Source organism: Ursus arctos, unplaced genomic scaffold (assembly GCF_023065955.2).
Source record: "Ursus arctos isolate Adak ecotype North America unplaced genomic scaffold, UrsArc2.0 scaffold_4, whole genome shotgun sequence".
NCBI classification, from domain to species: domain Eukaryota; kingdom Metazoa; phylum Chordata; class Mammalia; order Carnivora; family Ursidae; genus Ursus; species Ursus arctos.
The window spans coordinates 69,284,757-69,303,998 of NW_026623056.1; the positions used below are offsets into that span (position 1 = coordinate 69,284,757).

The following is a 19,242-nucleotide window of genomic DNA, read 5'->3' on the forward strand; positions in this document are numbered from 1 at the left end:
AAGTCTAACACATTAAACTCTAAGCACCTTGAAACTTATACATATTTTTATTAAAATGTGATTCATCTTTCTGTATATTTAAAGTAGTATAGAAATGGTCTATTTTCAAATTAATATTTTATTTGTGGTTTATAGGTACATGGAAGAAATCATAGTCTTGCTTTTACTTATTCAACAAACATAAGAAAAACTTTATCAGGTAATTTTAAAATATAATTTATGCCCTTGTAAAGCTATTAAAACTACTCTGTTATCCTGTGATCTCCTAATAGCTCCTAATTGCCAAATGCAAGGGTCCATATGTAGTCTTTACTTTATTAGACTTCACTGATGCATTTGACTTGGTCAACCACCCTGTTTGAAATTCTGCTGACTTCTGTGACTCTCCCCATTCTTTTTTTTCTCATTTTTCACCATTTCTCCTCTCTGTCTCCTTCAGGGGATGCTTTCTCTTACAAACACTATTATTTATCATTCTTGGATTTTTTTAAAGGTTTTATTTATTTATTTGAGAGAGAGAGAACCCAAGCAGGGTGAGCGGCAGACAGAGGGAGAGGGAGAAGCAGGTTCCCCGCTGAGCAGAGAGTCTGACTTGGGGCTTGATCCCAGGCCCTGGGATCATGACCCAAGCCAAAGTCAGACACTTAACCGACTGATCCACCCAGGTGCCCCATATCATTCTTGGATTCTTCTCCCTAAAAATCTGAACACTGTTTCTAGGTGAGCAAATTGATTCCCATAATTTGAAATCTTCCTAGTATGCTCATAGTTCCCCCAATTTTTATCTCCAACAGAACGACTTCTTACTTGAGCTACATATTCAGTGCCCTTTTGGTGACTCTACCAGTATCTCAATCTCGAAGTCACATCTCAGCATTTTTCTCTTGAAAATTATTTTTACTGTTATAACTTCTATCCTAGGTGGTGGCATCAGAATGAACCAGTTTTCCGAGCTGAAATTGGAGAGTCACCTGTGACTCCTCCTTCAACATCATCACCCACATCTGACTCCTTCCAATATGGCCTCCTAAATTGTTCTTGAAACTTTCCTCCTCCTCCCTGTGTATTCCAACTGATCTGGTTTAGAACTCTCATCATCTCTCTTCTACTTACCACAAAACCCTCTTAATTTGTTTCTCCATCCAAAGTCTTTCCTTAGTAATCTGCAATTAAAGAGAATTCCTAATATATTACCCCACACATACATTGAGAAACACCAACTGTATATCACAAGAACAGGAAATAATAGCATCAATGCCATGACTTCCCATTCTTAAATCTATGGAAAATTTAGTAATCAACTAAGATATTCTATTCTAATAAATCCTCATATTTCCTCTCAATCCTTCTCAAAACAGAAACTAAGCCACCTCGTTACATCATGTAAGATTTGGCAATAAGAGTAAATTCAGCTGTCATAGGGATTATGATAAACTTCTTAATACAACATAAGGTCATCCATGATCTGGGCTTTGTCAAATTCTCCAGTTTCATCTCTAGTCACTCCCCGCCTCATCTCCTATGTAACACTTCAGTGATAGAGGTTTCATTCGTACACCATGCTGTTTCTTCTCTCTGGGATTTTGTTTATGCTGATCTCTTTGTCTGGAGGCTTTCTCTTCACACTCCCAAATTTTGCCAATTCCAATTGCAGGTAATTCTTACCTGTCCTTGTAAAATCAGATTGATCTCACCCTCTTTCTGACTCCAGTGAGAAATGATGACCCTAATCCATGTTCCCACAATATCCTGTGCATAACTCTCTCAATGTCTATCATTGCTGTTACTACTCTCAGTTATCATTTTTCCAGTTATGGGTTTGTCTAACACACTAGACAATAGGCATCTTGAAACAGAAACACATGTTTACTATTCTTTGGAATTTGGGGGACAACTTAAACAATAACTTGCATATAAGCAAGCACTATGTAGATGCATTAATTAATTTAAGAGTATTGCTGCATATGGGGGAAAAATAGGTATATGTAGGAGACATTTTCATCTTTCTTTAAAGCAGAAGTCACAAATTCCTAACACAAACTTTCCAGCCAAATAGAGTTCACCCCAGTTCACGTAATTAATGTTGCCAACTTGCTGTAAGAATTTGAGTTTTAGACATCTGTGTAAATAATAGAAACACTAAATACATTTTCTGAAAAAAATATGTATTTTTAAATAATGACTGAGTTGATGATTTCATAGAAAGCAAACTTGTTTTTTGAAAATTGCTCCTAAATACTAAATTTGGGGGGGGGGGGAGATGTCAGGAATTATTATTATACATCATACATCAAAGTTATATATATATATGTCTTTGCCCATGTTGAAAAGAATATATATTGACTTGATTATGCAACATAAACATAAGTATTATTTATTTACCCCAGAGACATGCTTTGCTTTTCTATGGTTACCAAATATCTAATAAAAGTGTTTCAAGATATTTTTATAACATAATTCATACCACTTTTCTGTTCTTCTTAGCCATAAATTGAAGAAATAACTTTGCAGATGTGAGAGTAGGTATAAGAGTTCTGTGTGGCCTGGAGAAATTTGCTATTAAAATCCAGTCTTATGTAAATATATTTTTAGAGTACTCAATCAAAAAGATTTTTTTTCAAGTTTTCTTGAACTTATACTTGTCTGGTTTTTATAAAACTAAACAGAAATGATTATGTACTAATATAGATATTTCCATATTGTCTGAGTCTTAATTCTTAATCAAGGTGTGTGTGTGCTTATAAACATTGTTTGCAAAGAATGTGAGAAAAAAAGGCAGAGGGAAAAGGGCTCAGTTTCAAAATACAAATGCTGTGTAATTTGATCCAATAATACATGAGCTTTTGAGCAGGAACTTAGGTGAACTGGAGCTCACATTTTACATGGAATGTTTTTGAGAATCATGAGACAACAATCTGAAATATTTCTACTTGATTAACTGAAACATCAGTAAATACCACAAAGTAGCTTTCTCTTTGGTGCCTAGATATAATTTGGTGACTTCTAGATTTGGAATGTGTTGAAATAAAGTTGTTTATCTTAACATATGAAACAGTATGTGCACTGACCAATTCATAGAGACAAATGGCAGGCTCTCCAGAAGCATAATAAAATATTGTGGGGAGAAAAATGTCTGTATGACAAGGAGAAATAGTACCCTGTTATCCTTGTTTCATGTTAGTCAGGCTAACAATTTCATTTGTAGGAAAATGCAGAAGGAAAATCTGGCCAAGGAAATGACTAACTTCTGGCCTTAGTAAATTAGGAACCATTTCCTCTGAATTATGTTGCAGCTCAATTCATTTAGTTCCTAGTGTATCCTATGTACTTATAACGTGCCAGGACTGATAAACACAGAATCGACCCCACCTTCATGGAGCTTACAGTCTAGTGGCAAAGAGAGTTCGATTATTCAATACATACACAAACAAAAGGAAAATGTTAATTGTCACAATTGCTGAAAAGGAGTGCAAAGGAATAAGCAAGCGAGTAGAGGAAGACTTGCATGAAGTACCACCAGAGTTAAAATTTGAAGGATGGATAGATGTTAACCTGGCCAAAAGAAAGGGAAGGGACCTGTGCAGTATCTTTGTTTAGGAGACACACAATCTTAGGAAGAGTAAAAGCTACCAATAGCAAACACACATGCCAACTTCAGACTGTTATGAGTATATGGGGTGCAGTGGAAGGGAAAGGGAATGTGCTGGGTTGAACTTGGGCTACGATAAGGTATTTATTTAGCATAGGTTTACATTCTAGAAAGGGAGACAGATAATAAACATTTTAGCAAATAAATATATCTTCGGTGGTTATTACTGCTCTGAAAAATAGAGCAAAACAAGATGGAAATGTTAGGAAGGGATGCCCTTTCAGGTTTGGTAGTAAGAAAAGTCCTTTCTGGGCAGACATCTGAATAAAATGAGGTAGTGAGCTAAGTTCCTTTTTTATTTTTTTTTTATTTATTTATTTTTTTTAAAGATTTTATTTATTTGACAGAGATAGAGACAGCCAGCGAGAGAGGGAACACAAGCAGGGGGAGTGGGAGAGGAAGAAGCAGGCTCCTAGCGGAGGAGCCTGATGTGGGGCTCGATCCCATAATGCCGGGATCACGCCCTGAGCCGAAGGCAGACGCTTAACCGCTGTGCCACCCAGGCGCCCCTTTTATTTTTTTTAAGAACTAGAGGAAAAAAGATAACTGAGGCAAGCATAGCAAAATGGTAATGCCTATTTAATCTGGGTTGGATATTTACAGTCTGTTTTATGAGTTTTGATACTTCTATACAGTTGTATTTTGAAGTATTTTTAAAATAATTATATAAAGTATATGTCTTTAGTCAGTGGGAAAGAGGCTGGTTTCTACAAAGTCTTAGAAAAACCCAGGTTAGCACCAACAGTAAGGTAGGAGTTTCATGTGAGACAAGCCTGGGCAAGTGGGTAGGTGCTAAACCAGCAGGTCCTTGTAGACTCTGAAGGATTTTAGTCTTTATTCTCACAGTAACGGGAAGGCATTGAAGGATTTTAACCATGAGTAGGAGTATAGAATTGAGTCTACATTTTGAAGAATTTATATTTAAGAAATTTTCAGCTAGCATCTACCATTTGCCAGACTCTATGCTAGATACAGGGAGACATGGGAGTGACAGGTCTTTATGCATGGAGAACTTGAAATCTAGAGGTCTAGAGGGGGGAGAAATTTTTGCAGTCATGTACGGGTGAGCTCACCAGCTGGATATTTTGAAATCTCTCTGTCTGTTGTTTGTTCTGCACCTTCAGCAACCTGCATATATCTTTTATGAAGATTGGGCAATCACTTGAATTTTAATGGCTTTGAAAATGTTGGTAACTCACTATTTCATTAACTGGGGAGGAAAAAATGGTTTTTATATAATTGAGTAGCTTCTTAGATGCCATTTTCCAGTTTCCTATTATATCCATGCAATATTTATGATTTTTCTCCAACTTTGTGGCTTCTAATATTTCAAGGTCAGGAAGTCCTAGGCAAAGGGTAGAAGAACAATGTGAGGATATGTTCATTAATGAAATTAAACAAAACAAAACAAAAAACAAAAACACCACGTTAGAGTGTCATTTGAGAATTGGAAGTTTATACATTTGCCAAAAAGGGGATTTAAAAGTCAAGTATTTGGGCACCTGGGTGGCTCAGTCCTTATGTGTCTGCCTTGGGCTCAGGTCATGATCCCAGCGTTCTGGGATCAAGCCCCGCATCGGGCTCCCTGCTCAGTGGGAAGCCTGCTTCCCCCTCTCTCACTCCCCCTGCTTGTGTTCCCTCTCTAGCTGCCTCTCTCTCTGTCAAATAAATAAATAAAATCTTAAAAATAAGTAAATAAATAAAAGTCAAGTATCATTGATAAGTAAACTTAAGATTTTGGAGGTAGTGTGTGTGTTCTGTCCAAGAAACACATTCTAAGTGATTTGCTAAATGTTGAGGACCTGGAAAAGTGATAAAGATAAACTCTTGATGAGAGTATATGATTATATAAAAGAATGCCAAGCAATTCAAAAGATAGACTGGTTTAGAATCTTCTTTTGAGCACTTTTTTCTGACTAGATTTGATATCATTCCCCTGGTGTTTTATCATCTTCCACAAAACTTAATTGATCTACCTCTTAGACTAGTGAGGTTCATTGTTTATCATATAGAGAATGTGGGTATTAGTCAAATGTAGTTATTGACCCATTCTCTTTAGTTGTAGAAAATGGAGCTACCAACTTACTTCAGTGTCTCAAGTGATTTATTGGCCTAGGCATAAATTTCAGAGGAACTTAGATTTAATTTAAGTAACTCAAGTTGATACTGTATATAATAAGCCACCATATATTCATCATAAAACAAGAGCAATTATCTTTCTGGGTCATGGTAGACTATTAAATCTTAATCTTTGGAGCATCTAAAACTCTGTCATCATACTATGAAAACAAATTATTATGTCCAGACTATAATTAATACCTATAGATGAATTCTAAGAAAGAAAAATATGTATAGCTAATGTTGACGTTTGCTTTTAAGATAATCATGGATAATATAAACAATTAATTGAATCATATATATTTTTATGCAAACACTAAAACATTGGTGGAATTTATCAAGTCTGATTAAGTATAACCTTATATGTCCCGAGAGTAAATTGATTAATTTGTTTGGGGCTAGGGAACAAAATGAGTAAAACAAGTTTATGAAAGATAAAGTATGAGAATGCTAAAATCAGAAAATGGAGGAACTTGATTTTTAATTCTTTTATTTGTTACCACATGGGTTCATCCCCAAAGGAAAAACAGAATTACATTTCTGATTTTGAGAGCTTTTGCCCTACTTTTCTAACTCAAACTTAAAGTTGGATCATATAGTAGAAAAACAAATGTGTTCATAGTATGCTAACTTAAGATTTAGTGCTACCTTTCTCACAATTAGATGAAGTTACATAATGATCATAGAACCATTTTTTCCTTCACTTTATTGAATAATACCTACTTCAGAACTCTTATAAGAGTGACAGTAAGTAATTAAGGAACATACTTTGAAGACTTTTAAGATATGGCAGAAACATAAAGTATTGCAGTTATTACACAAGATATTAAAAATAGCAAGAATTGACACGAGGGCAGAAGGAGCCTTGTGTTTTGGCCTTCAGAGGGTCATTAAGGTGGTGCTGCAAGAACTGGGTTTCAGAGTGACAGAGACCCAGATCAAAACCCTATCTTTACCCCTACAGCCTTCCGACGTTAGGAAGTTACCTTTTCCTCTTAAGTATCTGTTTCTTATCTATAATATGGAAATACTAATGATAAGTTTTCACTAATATGTGGAAGTGGCCTGAGATGGTGTCCTATATGAAACTCACCAAGTTCTATTCTTGTGCATTCTCTTTAATCACTGTGTTTTCTTTTCAGATATTTACCTATGATATTTTTGCAATCAGTTGTGTGTTTCAAAAATTTGCAAGGTGTAGGTGGGTATCCTATTTTACAGAAAGATCACACAGTGACATGAATGAGAATCTCAGACTCAAACATCCACAATGGCAGAACCAAGGTGATTGATGATAGCCTCTAAGGATCAGTGTGATCTTTTCTTTGTGTTCTTTTCCTTCCTGTGTTTCTTGATCTTCCCACCTTATCTAAAATCATAACACCAACTCCTCATTTCCCCACTTCCCTGCTCTATTTCTATTCGCTGCACTTACCACCATTTGTCATGGTGTGTATTTATTTACTAATCAATTACTTTTGGTGGTAAACAAACTCTGTAAGAACAAGAATTTCTTATTTTAGATGTAATCTTTCCTTAATGAAAAGTATCAGTTCTTTTGTATTTTCCACACCAAATGTTGAGATATTTTTAGGAATAAAATACTGCGAATTTCATTTATTCCAAAAGAAACTGCATTTAAAGATGGTATGTTCATGTGTGTTTTTAATAAATGACATGAAACTTACTTTGTCATGTATATTATAAACATAGCCAAAAATTCCACTTCCTGGATCTGTGTGATTTTAAAGTACAGCACATTTTGCTTGCATGGAGATTTTTATTCCAGAAAGGTATCAAACATGACAATCTGACAATCTGTCATTGGGATGCCGTCACTACTTTTCTCTGATCAACTGACAAGACCTTAGCTGGGCCTCTATAAGTTGCTTAAGAACACTTCTAGAATCATCTAATGGGCATGTTCCAACTGTCACTTGGCACAAAAAATAAAAAAGATCACTAGAGATCAATCTCTACAGTGGGTCTTCTGGCAGAAAACCAGTCATATCTTTCTCTCCAATTGAGCCTTTGTGGGGAAAAAGGCCTTCTCAAATTCCTTTGACGTGAGGTTACTGTTGGAACTAATCTCAAACCATGCGGTGTAGCGCCATGAAGGAAGTTCGGCTTTAAAAGGTCAGGAGTGGCCTTCTAATGATTTAGATCATCCCATGATTGTTAGGAAGTGAAGAGGGTTATAATACTATAAAAGCTTTGGGTCTTACACTCCCTTTTGTGAGAAGAATCTGTGTGCTGTTTACTAAACCACAACTTCCTGATGTAATTATTAAACTGACCAAAACTGAGAGACTAACACAACCCTCACCCTACCCTGGACTTAGGTTCAAAGTGTAGAACTGGGTCATTCAGACTGTGGGTACAGAAGAGAAAATGGAGTGTGTAAAAGGCCAGGTGGAAACAATACATTTATTTGGGCAAATGGACAAATATCTGTGCTTGACTTATAGTTAATGTCAAAAAATTTAGTATCATAAAATTCAGCTTTATATTTTATTTTTGGATTTATTTTTCTTCATTGACCAAGTAGAATATAGGTTTTCAAGTAAAAATATCCTAGTAGAAAGTATACATTAAATATATTTAATGTGAATCCTGTAGAGGAACTGTAAGTGAACCTCAGAGCTAAAAATGTGACATTTTTAATGCTCACTCTTCCTAAAATGGCTAAACTAAGCTTAATGAAATCCAAGTAAAACATATGCTGTGATAATAAAATTAGACTTTACTCATAAATATTATATTATAATACATATCTTAATTCATTTAAAGATCCATAAAATAAGAGGACTTATCTAGACAATCAAAAAGCTTTTAACTAGGGGTGCTTGTGTGGCTCAGCTGGTTGAAAGTCTGACTCTTGATTTCAGCTCAGGTCATGATCTCAGGGTCCTGGGTTCCATGCTCAGCAGAGAGTCTGCTTGAGATTCTCTTGCTCTCTCTGCTCCCCCCCCCCCACTGTCACGTGCATACCCTCTCTCTCTCTCAAATAAATAAATCTTTTTTAAAAAGCTGCTAACTCTATTTTTAAATTTTATTTTAATAAATGTTAAGTATAATTCTCTAACGTTCATTATAAAGATCATTCTTATTTATATTAGAGGCGTATATTGTAGACCTTACAAAGTTGGTGTCTCCTATGTACTCCTGTAGAAATGCTAAGGTCTAATTTTGCTCCTCTTCTTAAATGCATTGAATAACTTGCTCTCTTTGTAGAATATACACTTTCTGTGATCTCCTGTATTGATGGAAGAACTAAAGCCTTTAGGAATGAAAACTTCAACACATTTGTATAATATTTTAAATTCTCTTGGTTGTTTAAACTGCATTTTTCTAAAACAAGAGATCTTTTTAAGGGTTTTTGGTAGCATCTTAATAAGCAATAGTCCCTTCAGTGGAAAAGAAGGAGAGTGGAGAGCAATAAGAGTTTCTAATTAATTTTATATTAAAAATAGTAGCTTGACATTTACTTCTTTGTCCTTCTCCAACTGTCTACAAAAATCTTGCCTTCTACATTATGGTAATTTGCCTTAAATTGGCAGTCGTTTGTACCGTGTATGTCACTTTGAAACTTGTAGACATGCTTATTTACCATAATTACCTGATTTTAGAGATATTAAAAAGCCAAAACTCTAGTCCCTAGTCAAGCATATTTGAGAACATAAAATACATAATGGATAGAATTGTATATTTCAGTTTTTAACCATATTTGCTTGTATACAACATAATTGTGCCGACCCACCATGGTGTGTATGTGGGGGTGTGTGTTTATGTATCTATAAAATAAGAGTGCTGAACTATAGTCATATGGCTTCTTATAGGAAAATGTAGAACCACTTTATACTTTACTGATGACTGAAATTTCAAAGAACATATTTCTTGATAATTTATTCTATGACTTTATTTCTCTTAAATATGGTTGGATTAAGTTGCTCAAACTTTGGCACTCAAAAAAATTTTGTCTGAGCATTCCTTCTTCATGATTTAAGCAGTATCGAAAACTTGGAGTAATAAAATCCAGCAAACACGTCTTATTACTAAATAATGCTTTATCTTCTCAGAGTCACTAGCTACTTTAGCTAGATCTACTGCAAACTCTCAAGTAATTGCAATGTCTCATTTTGGAAACATTTTTTATCTAATGTTTGTTTGTTTGTTTTTAAATATCTGATGTAACTTCTAAAGTTATGACACTTATCCTTTGACATTCTGCAGAGGGAACATGAATTAATCATTGAGTTTGTCCAGCAAGGGGAGAGGTAGCTTACTGATACCATGAGCTTCCACTGTGGCATACGCAAGCTGTTTCCGCGATTATAGCACAAGAAAACATCCCTACCGCTAATTCATTCCTGCTTTCTCAGTCCCAGTCCCTTAAAATTCTAGGTCCTAATAGAACAGAGGTGGATTCTGTGTGCATGTAATGTTGATTCTGTTCTTGCATTTTCTGAAAATATAGAGGTTACTGTTAACATTAAAACAAACTGGGCCGCGGGTTATTGTATTTTGAAAGCATTTACAAGAAAGGGTTTAATAAGCGATGGTTTTTGTTACCAAAATTACATTTCATTAATTAAGAATCACATGTAATTGTATATTTAAAAAAAAAAGAAATCTAGCCAGAAAGCAAAGGAGAATGATTTCATTACTACTTATAATAGTACAGATCAGTTCAGAAAGGAACACATTTGTTAAAGAGCAATGTTAGATTTTCTTTGAAGGCTGCCCCAAAAACCAGATTTTATGTGAAGGACGACTGGGTGGTTTCCCTCATATCCAGCTAGTTGTGTTATTGACTGGTTGTGTCAGCTTTGTGGCTCATGTGCTTTTTCCCTTGTTTTTCCTGCTTTCTCCCCTTGATTTGTAAGCAGCATAGGAAGAGAATCCTGTCATCTAATTCGTTAGTATCTCCCTTCACCAAGGAAAGGAGTTTTGAATGAAGCAGATGCAATAAATGTTGATGACATAGGTCATTTATTCAAGCAGGAGTATGAAGCTTCATCCAGAGGGTGGGACCTACCAAGAACAGAATACACGATTCCGCTCTCTCTACTTCTTTCCAATCCTGGAAGTTACAAAGAATTAAATAGTGTAATACTGGGGGATGAGTAAGAATAGGAGGCACAGAGGACGCTTAGTCCTGCCGTCAGCTAGCTGTACAGCCTTGTTTTGCTCTGTAAAGTGACGGTGTTGGACCAGTCGATTTTTAAACTGCCCTCTAGTTCTAAGACCAGATCTGTTCTAATGAAGGGCACCAGAATTTCCTTACGGCAGTTTCCTATGCCAGGTCGTATCTCTCCGAAATCTCTAAAATATAAGACTTGATTTTACTCCATGCTGAAATGTGATCATATCCACAAAATGGACTATAATCTCAGTACCTATGTATATATGCACACTATAGAATGCATATATATTATTAGTACCTATACATACACTCACGTGTATATGAGTATATATGGATTATTTTTTAAAGATTTATTTTATTTATTTGAGGGAGAAAGAAAGGGAGCATGAGTAGGGGGAGGTGCAGAAGGAGAGGGAGAGAGAATCTCAAGCAGACTCCACCTGCTGAGGGTGGAGCATGATGGGATGGGGCGGTGGGGGGTTGCAGAGGGCGAGGAGCACTGGATCCACAACCCTGAGATCATGATCTGAGCCAAAATCAAGAGTTGGACGCTTAGCTGACTGAACCACCCAGGTGTCCCAATACCTATATTTTTGATGACATAAAAATGATGTTATTAAATCTAGAAGTCTTTGTAATATTTTTTGTTTGTTTTATAGTTGTTGTCTTTCTTCATTTTAGCAATATGGTGTAATTTGACTTTATCCTCGTCACCTTTACCAACTGTCAATAGTAAAATTACTGAAGTGGTTAATAGGTGTGAACAAGTCTTAATACTACATCCATGCTCTACAGACAGCAAAAATGCTCAATCCACACATAATGTTTTTATTCTAATGTTTGTGTGCCCTGTATCACCTTCAGCATTGCTAGACTCATGTATGTTGTGGACAGAACAGCCAATGCCTTGCCACGGTAAATAGACCACACCCAGCAAAGAGACCACTAACACTCAGTGTTGATAATACGTGAAAATAAGCCTACTGTTTTATTGCTTTCTATCTCATCGATTTTCCATTTCTTTTTTAGGGTATCCTTGAAGATTAATCAGAGACCTTTTCATGCACCTATAAAGGTAGGAAAAAGAACCTTTCTGGTTATAAATATGTTGCATTTGTTTTAGCTTTGTTTCAATAATGTATTCATCATGTCAGTCATAGCTAGAATTGAGGTTGCTTATTCTGAATAACTGAAAAATTTGTTACATCTGCTTATTCACCAAACTTGATACCATCCAACACATAATATTTAATCATCAGTTTGAATTTTTCTTCCATACTATTATATACTACTACAGTTTATTGTATATTATTATAGTTTATATCTTACAATAGACAGAATTTACTCTTTCTTTTATATTTTTATATTACTTTCTCCATAATTTTAGGGTAGTTTGACATACCATGTACAATTTCCATATATCAGGAAAGCAATTTTTTAATATGTACATTTATGTGTGTTAATATGTGCAATATATTATTAGAAACTGAGATTCTCTTATCTACCCTAATTTCACATTTTTCTTGGTATTTTAAACCTGTAATTTTTAAAGAATCAACCAAAGTAAGCATAAGTATAATTAGCCATCAGTGATTTAGTAATATAAATATTAATTTGGAAGAATTTACTTCATTATTAGCTTTACTTAATAAGGGTGCCAGAAAATGTGGCCCCTTTCTTGGCTAGGACCTATGTGAAGATAAATTTAGAATTTCTCCTCTAGTAAATACTTCTCTGATAATAGCTTAATTGTAGCTATTTCAAACCAAATTGTTTAATTGTGGTGAATCATATGCAAATTGTTCAGATGTAGGTCAACCTCCCACTCCCACATTCTAGCACCTCTTTTCTAAATTCAGGACAAATTGCTCAATGCCTAAAAGAGACAGAACAGTACAGATTAAAGGCATAAGACAAAAACCAAAACAACAATAACATAAAAACCAACAGTGGGCCAGGAGTCAAAAAGTTCTCCTAAAAATGGCAAGGCAGGTTGCATTTATTTATACCTTAGGTAATGATCTCTTACACTTGCCATGTGTTTGTACACGGTATTTTGCTCACTGCTCGCGCGATTTGTGGCTAGCAAAGCATCGTGCTCTAGGATACTGAGTGTCCTTATCTGTAAATACATGTAATAATATCTTTCCTGTCCACTTATAAACTGAAATGAGGATCCAGTAGAACAATGAATGTAAAATAAATGTGTGTCTGCTCTAATCCCGCATGGAAAGAGCATGTTATTTTTGGTGGTCTGGTTGAGTGAAGAGTGGAAGGCCTCACTGATGGGAAAGAATATCTTGTGTGGTTCTGGGTGAGACCAACTGAGATACACTGCAGTTGTAGTAGCTAAAGAAATTCTTTATTTTTCCAGCTGTTTTATTATGTTCTAATCTATAATTGCCTTTGTGATGGAGCATTGTATCATTTTCTGTAAATGGTCCAGGTTTTACGTTTCTATTTACTTTCATACGTCATCTACTGTACTTTCAAAGAAAAAAAATTATTTCCAGTTACTAAAGCATTGAAAAGTTATAAAGCAGGGGCACCTGGGTGGCTCAGTCAGTTAAGCGTCTGCCTTCAGGCCAGGTCATGATCCCCGGGTCCTGGAATCGAACCCTGCATCTGGCTCCCTGCTCAGCGGGGAGTATGCTTCTCCCTCTACCCCTCCCCCCTGCTCCTGAGCTATCTCTCTCTCATGCTCTCAAATAAATAAAATCTTTAAAAAAAAAAAGTGGAAAGTTATAAAGCAGATTCATGAATCTGTTACATTTGTTGTTTTTTATTTTTAGGTAATTATTGCCAGTATTTTTGTATATTTTTTTTTTTTTTTTTTTTTTTTTTATTAATAATGATTTTTTATTATATTATGTTAGTCACCATACAGTACATCCCCGGTTTTCGATGTAAGGCTCGATGATCCATTAGTTGCGTATAACACCCAGTGCACCATGCAATATGTGCCCTCCTTACTACCCATCACCGGTCTATCCCATTCCCCCACCCCCCTCCCCTCTGTAGCCCTCAGTTTGTTTCTCATAGTCCATAGTCTCTCATGTTTCATTCCCCCTTCTGATTACCCCCCCTTTCTTTATCCCTTTCTTCCCCTACTGATCATTCTAGTTCTTATGTTCCATAGATGAGAGAAATCATATGATAGTTGTCTTTCTCTGCTTGACTTATTTCACTAAGCATTATCTCCTCCAGTGCCGTCCATGTTGTAGCAAATGTTGAGAACTCATTCTTTCTGATTGCTGAGTAATATTCCATTGTATATATGGACCACAACTTCTTAATCCAGTCATCTGTTGAAGGGCATCTCGGCTCCTTCCACGATTTAGCTATTGTGGACATTGCTGCTATGAACATTGGGGTGCATATGGCCCTTCTCTTCACTACGTCTGTATCTTTGGGGTAAACACCCAGTAGTGCAATGGCTGGATCATAGGGTAGCTCAATTTTTAACTTTTTAAGGGACCTCCACACGGTTTTCCAGAGTGGCTGTACCAACTTGCATTCCCACCAACAATGTAGGAGGGATCCCCTTTCTCCACATCCTCTCCAACAATTGTTGTTTCTTGCCTTGTCTATTTTTGCCATTCTAACTGGCGTAAGGTGGTATCTCAGTGTGGTTTTGATTTGAATTTCCTTGATGGCTAATGATTTTGAACATTTTTTCATGTGTCTGTTAGCCATTTGTATGTCTTCATTGGAAAAGTGTCTGTTCATATCTTCTGCCCATTTTTTGATTTGTTTATTTGTTTCTCGTGTATTGAGTTTGAGAAGTTCTTTGTAGATCTTGGATACCAGTCCTTTATCTGTAGTGTCATTTGCAAATATATTCTCCCATTCCGTGGGCTGCCTCTTAGTTTTTCTGACTGTTTCCTTGGATGTGCAGAAACTTTTAATCTTGATGAAGTCCCATAAATTCATTTTATCTTTTGTTTCTTTTGCCTTTGGGGATGTGTCATGAAAAAGGTTGCTTAGGCTGATGTCGTAGAGGTTGCTGCCTATGTTCTCCTCTAGAATTTTGATGGATTCCTGTCTCACATCGAGGTCTTTCATCCATTTGGAGTTTATTTTTGTGTATGGTGTGAGATAGTGGTCAAGTTTCATTCTTTTGCACGTAGCTGTCCAATTTTCCCAGCACCATTTATTGAAGAGACTGTCTTTTTCCCACCGGATGTTTTTTCCTGCTTTATCAAATATTAGTTGCCCAAAGAGCTGAGGGTCCATTTCTGGGCTCTCTATTCTGTTCCATTGGTCTATGTGTCTGTTTTTGTGCCAGTACCATGCTGTCTTTGTGATCACAGCTTTGTAGTACAGCTCGAAATCCGGCATTGTGATGCCCCCAGCTTTGTTTTTCCTTTTCAACAGTTCCTTGGAGATTCGGGGTCTTTTCTGGTTCCATACAAATTTAAGGACTATTTGTTCCAGTTCTTTGAAAAACGTTCTCGGTATTTTGATCGGGATAGCATTGAAAGTGTAGATTGCTCTGGGTAGCATGGACATTTTAACTATGTTAATTCTTCCGATCCATGAGCATGGAATATCTTTCCATCTTTTTATGTCTTCCTCAATGTCTTTTAAGAGTGATTTATAGTTTCTAGAATAAAGGTCCTTTACATCTCTGGTTAAGTTAATTCCAAGGTAACGTATGGTTTTTGGTGCTATTGTAAATGGGATGGATTCCCTGATTTCTCTTTCTTCGTTCTCGTTATTCGTGTACAGAAATGCAACTGATTTCTGAGCATTGATTTTGTATCCCGCCACGTTACTGAATTGCTCTATAACTTCTAATAGTTTGGGAGTGGCTTCTTTTGGGTTTTCCATATAGAGTATCATGTCGTCTGCGAAGAGAGACATTTTGACTTCTTCTTTGCCGATTTGAATACCTTTGATCCCTTTTTGTTGTCTGATTGCTGTTGCAAGGACTTCTAGTACTATGTTGAATAATAGTGGCGAGAGTGGGCATCCTTGTCGTGTTCCTGATCTTAAGGGAAAGGCTTCCAGCTTTTCCCCATTGAGAATAATATTTGCAGTAGGCTTTTCATAGATGGCTTTTATGAGATTGAGAAATGTACCTTCTATTCCTACACTCTGAAGGGTTTTAATCAGGAAAGGATGCTGTATTTTGTCAAATGCTTTTTCGGCATCGATTGAGAGGATCATATGGTTCTTGAGTCTTTTCTTGTTGATATGATGTATCACGCTGATTGATTTGCGAATATTGAACCACGCTTGCATCCCAGGTATGAATCCCACTTGATCGTGGTGGATAATCCTTTTAATGAACTGTTGGATTCTATTAGCAAGTATCTTGTTGAGGATTTTGGCGTCCATATTCATTAGGGAAATCGGTCTGTAATTCTCCTTTTTGAGGGGGTCTTTGCCTGGTTTGGGGATCAAGGTAATATTGGCCTCATAGAATGAGTTTGGTAGCTTTCCTTCTGTTTCTATTTTTTGAAAAAGCTTTAGGAGAATAGGTATTATTTCTTCTTTGAATGTTTGGTAGAATTCCCCAGGAAAACCGTCCGGGCCTGGAGTTTTGTTATTTGGAAGGTTGTTTATCACTGACTCAATTTCTTCATAATTAATTGGCCTGTTTAAGAAATCAATTTCTTCCGGTTTCAATCTTGGTAGTTTATAGGTTTCCAGGAAGGATTCCATCTCTTCCAGATTGCTTAGTTTATTGGCATATAGCTGTTGATAAAAATTTCTAATAATCCTTCCAATTTCAATGGTGTTCGTCGTGACCTCTCCTTTTTCATTCATAATTTTAATAATCTGGGTCCTTTCTCTTTTCTTTTGGATAAGTCTTGCCAGTGGTCTGTCAATTTTATTGATTCTCTCCAAGAACCAGCTTCTAGTCCTGTTGATCTGCTCTACTGTACTTCTGGTTTCTGCTTGATTGATTTCAGCTTTAATTTTGGTCAACTGCTTCCTTGTGCGTGGATTAGGCCTGTCCCTCTGTTGCTGTTCCAGCTTCTTGAGGTGAGAATATAAAAACTGCATTTTAGATTTTTCTATTCTTTTGAGTGAGGCTTGGATGGCTATGTATTTCCCCCTTAGGACTGCCTTTGCAGTATCCCATAGGTTTTGGACTGTTGTATTTTCATTCTCATTGGTCTCCATAAATTGTTTAATTTGATTTTTGATTTCCTGGTTTATCGAGTCATTCCTGAGCAGGATGGTTCTTAGTCTCCAAGTGTTTGAGTTTCTTCCAAATTTTTCCTTGTGGTTGAGTTCCAATTTCAGAGCGTTGTGGTCTGAGAATATGCAGGGGATAATTTCAATCTTTTGGTATCGGCTGAGACCTGTTTTGTGTCCCAGAACATGGTCTATTCTTGAAAATGTTCCATGGGCATTAGAATAGAATGAGTATTCTTTGGTTCTGGGGTGTAGTGTTCTATATATATCTAAGAGGTCCAACTCGTCGAGTATGGCATTCAAAGCCTTTGATTCTTTGCTTAGTTTTTGCCAGGGTGTTCTGTCTATTTCTGAGAGTGGAGTGTTGAGGTCCCCTACTATTAATGTATTTTTATCTATATGTCTCTTTATTCTGGTTAAGAGTTGCCTTGTGTATCTTGCTGCTCCCCTGTTGGGGGCATATATATTTATAATTGTCATATCCACTTGTTGAATACTTCCTTTAAGAATAATATAGTGCCCTTCTGCATCTCTAACTATAGTCTGTAGTTTAAAATCCAATTTATCTGATATGAGAATTGCTACCCCAGCTTTCTTTTGAGGTCCATTTGCGTGAAAGATGGTACTCCATCCCCTTACTCTCAGTCTGAATGCATCTTTGGGTTCGAAATGAGTCTCTTGTAGACAGCAAATGGATGGGTCATTTCTTTTTATCCAATCTGCAACCCTGTGGCGTTTGAAACCAGAATTTAAACCATTAATGTTCAGGCTGAGTACTGAGAGATATGCTTTTAATTCTGCCATGTTGTCAGTAAAGTCTTTGTTTGTATTGGCTGTGACTTTCTGTTTTGTATCACTCTTGGGGCCTTTTTACTTTTATAGAACCCCCCGTAATACCTCCTGTAGGGCTGGTTTCGTGGTTACGAAATTGGCTAGTGACTGTCGATTCTGAAATGTCTTTATTTCTCCATCAATTCTGAATGACAGCCTTGCTGGATAAAGGATCCTTGGCTGCATGTTTTTCTCTGAAAGAGCTTTAAAAATGCTCCCCCAACCCTTTCTCTCATTCCAGGTCTGTGTAGACAGGTCTGATGTAATTCTGATGCCTTTGCCTTGGTACGTGAGAAATTTCTTTGCCCTGGCCGCTTTCAATACTGTATCCTTGGATCTCATATTTGCGAGTTGCACTATGACGTGACGTGGTGTAGGTCTGTCATGGTTGAGCTTGGGAGGGGTCCTCTCTGCCTCTTGGACACGAATTTTTGTTTCCCTTGCTAGATTAGGGAAGTTTTCAGCTACAATTTGTTCAAATATCTCTTCTAGACCTCTGTTTTTCTCCACCCCCTCGGGGATGCCGATGATTCTAACATTGGATCGTTTCGTTGAGTCAGTAATCTCCCGTAGCCAACATTCGTGGGCGTGGATTTTTTTAAGACCATCTTCTATTTTTAATTTTTCCTCTATTAACCCATCCTCCAATTCACTAACCCTTTCCTCCGCTTCCGTGACCCTGGCCGTCAGAGCCTCTAGTTTTGCCTGCATTTGGCTCATAGAATTTTTAATTTCTGTCAAATTCGCTCTCATTTCCGCCCTTAGGGATTGTATATTCTCAGTAATATTTTCCTGAATACTTTTTTCAAGTCTACTCATTATCTTGACCATTGTTACTCTGAATTCCATTTCTGATAATTTGGTTACATCCATATCCGTTACTTCTGTGGCAGAGGCCCCTGACTCACTGTCCTTTCTTTGCTGGGGGGGGCTTCTCCTTCTTGTCATTCTGATGAAGAGAGGTTGCGGGGTTTCCAGAGCCCAAAATTATTGACTGGGTCCCAGGCCGTGCCCTTTGTTTTATAGGGATCTTAGAGATGTGGGCTTCTTCTTTAAAGATTTTATTTATTTACTTATCTGAGAGAGGGAGACAGACAGCAAGAACGAAACAGAAGCAGGGGAGTGAGAGAGGAAGAAGCAGGCTCCCAGCGGAGGAGCCCGATGAGGGACTCCTTTCCGGAACGCTGGGATCACGCCCTAAGCTGAAGGCAGGCGCTCAATGACTGCGCCACCCAGGCGCCTGGGTTGTGGGCTTCTTGATTTTTCAGCCTGCCTTCTGTGTTCTGGGGGAGGGGCCTGCCGCGCCGATACTCAGGCAACCCTGTTTGGGTAGAGTCTCCGTGCCCCT

At 37.0% G+C, this 19,242-nt stretch overlaps 1 long non-coding RNA gene across 7 annotated transcripts in view; it reads left to right on the forward strand.

The window, feature by feature from the left end:
• Positions 1-19,242, forward strand: part of LOC125281477 (uncharacterized) — a 438,012-nt gene that overhangs the window by 232,690 nt on the left and 186,080 nt on the right. For all 7 annotated transcript variants that reach the window (XR_008957336.1, XR_008957339.1, XR_008957337.1 and 4 more), the window contains one exon: positions 11,943-11,988. This is a non-coding gene — a long non-coding RNA (uncharacterized LOC125281477). The remainder of the gene's footprint in view (positions 1-11,942; positions 11,989-19,242) is intronic.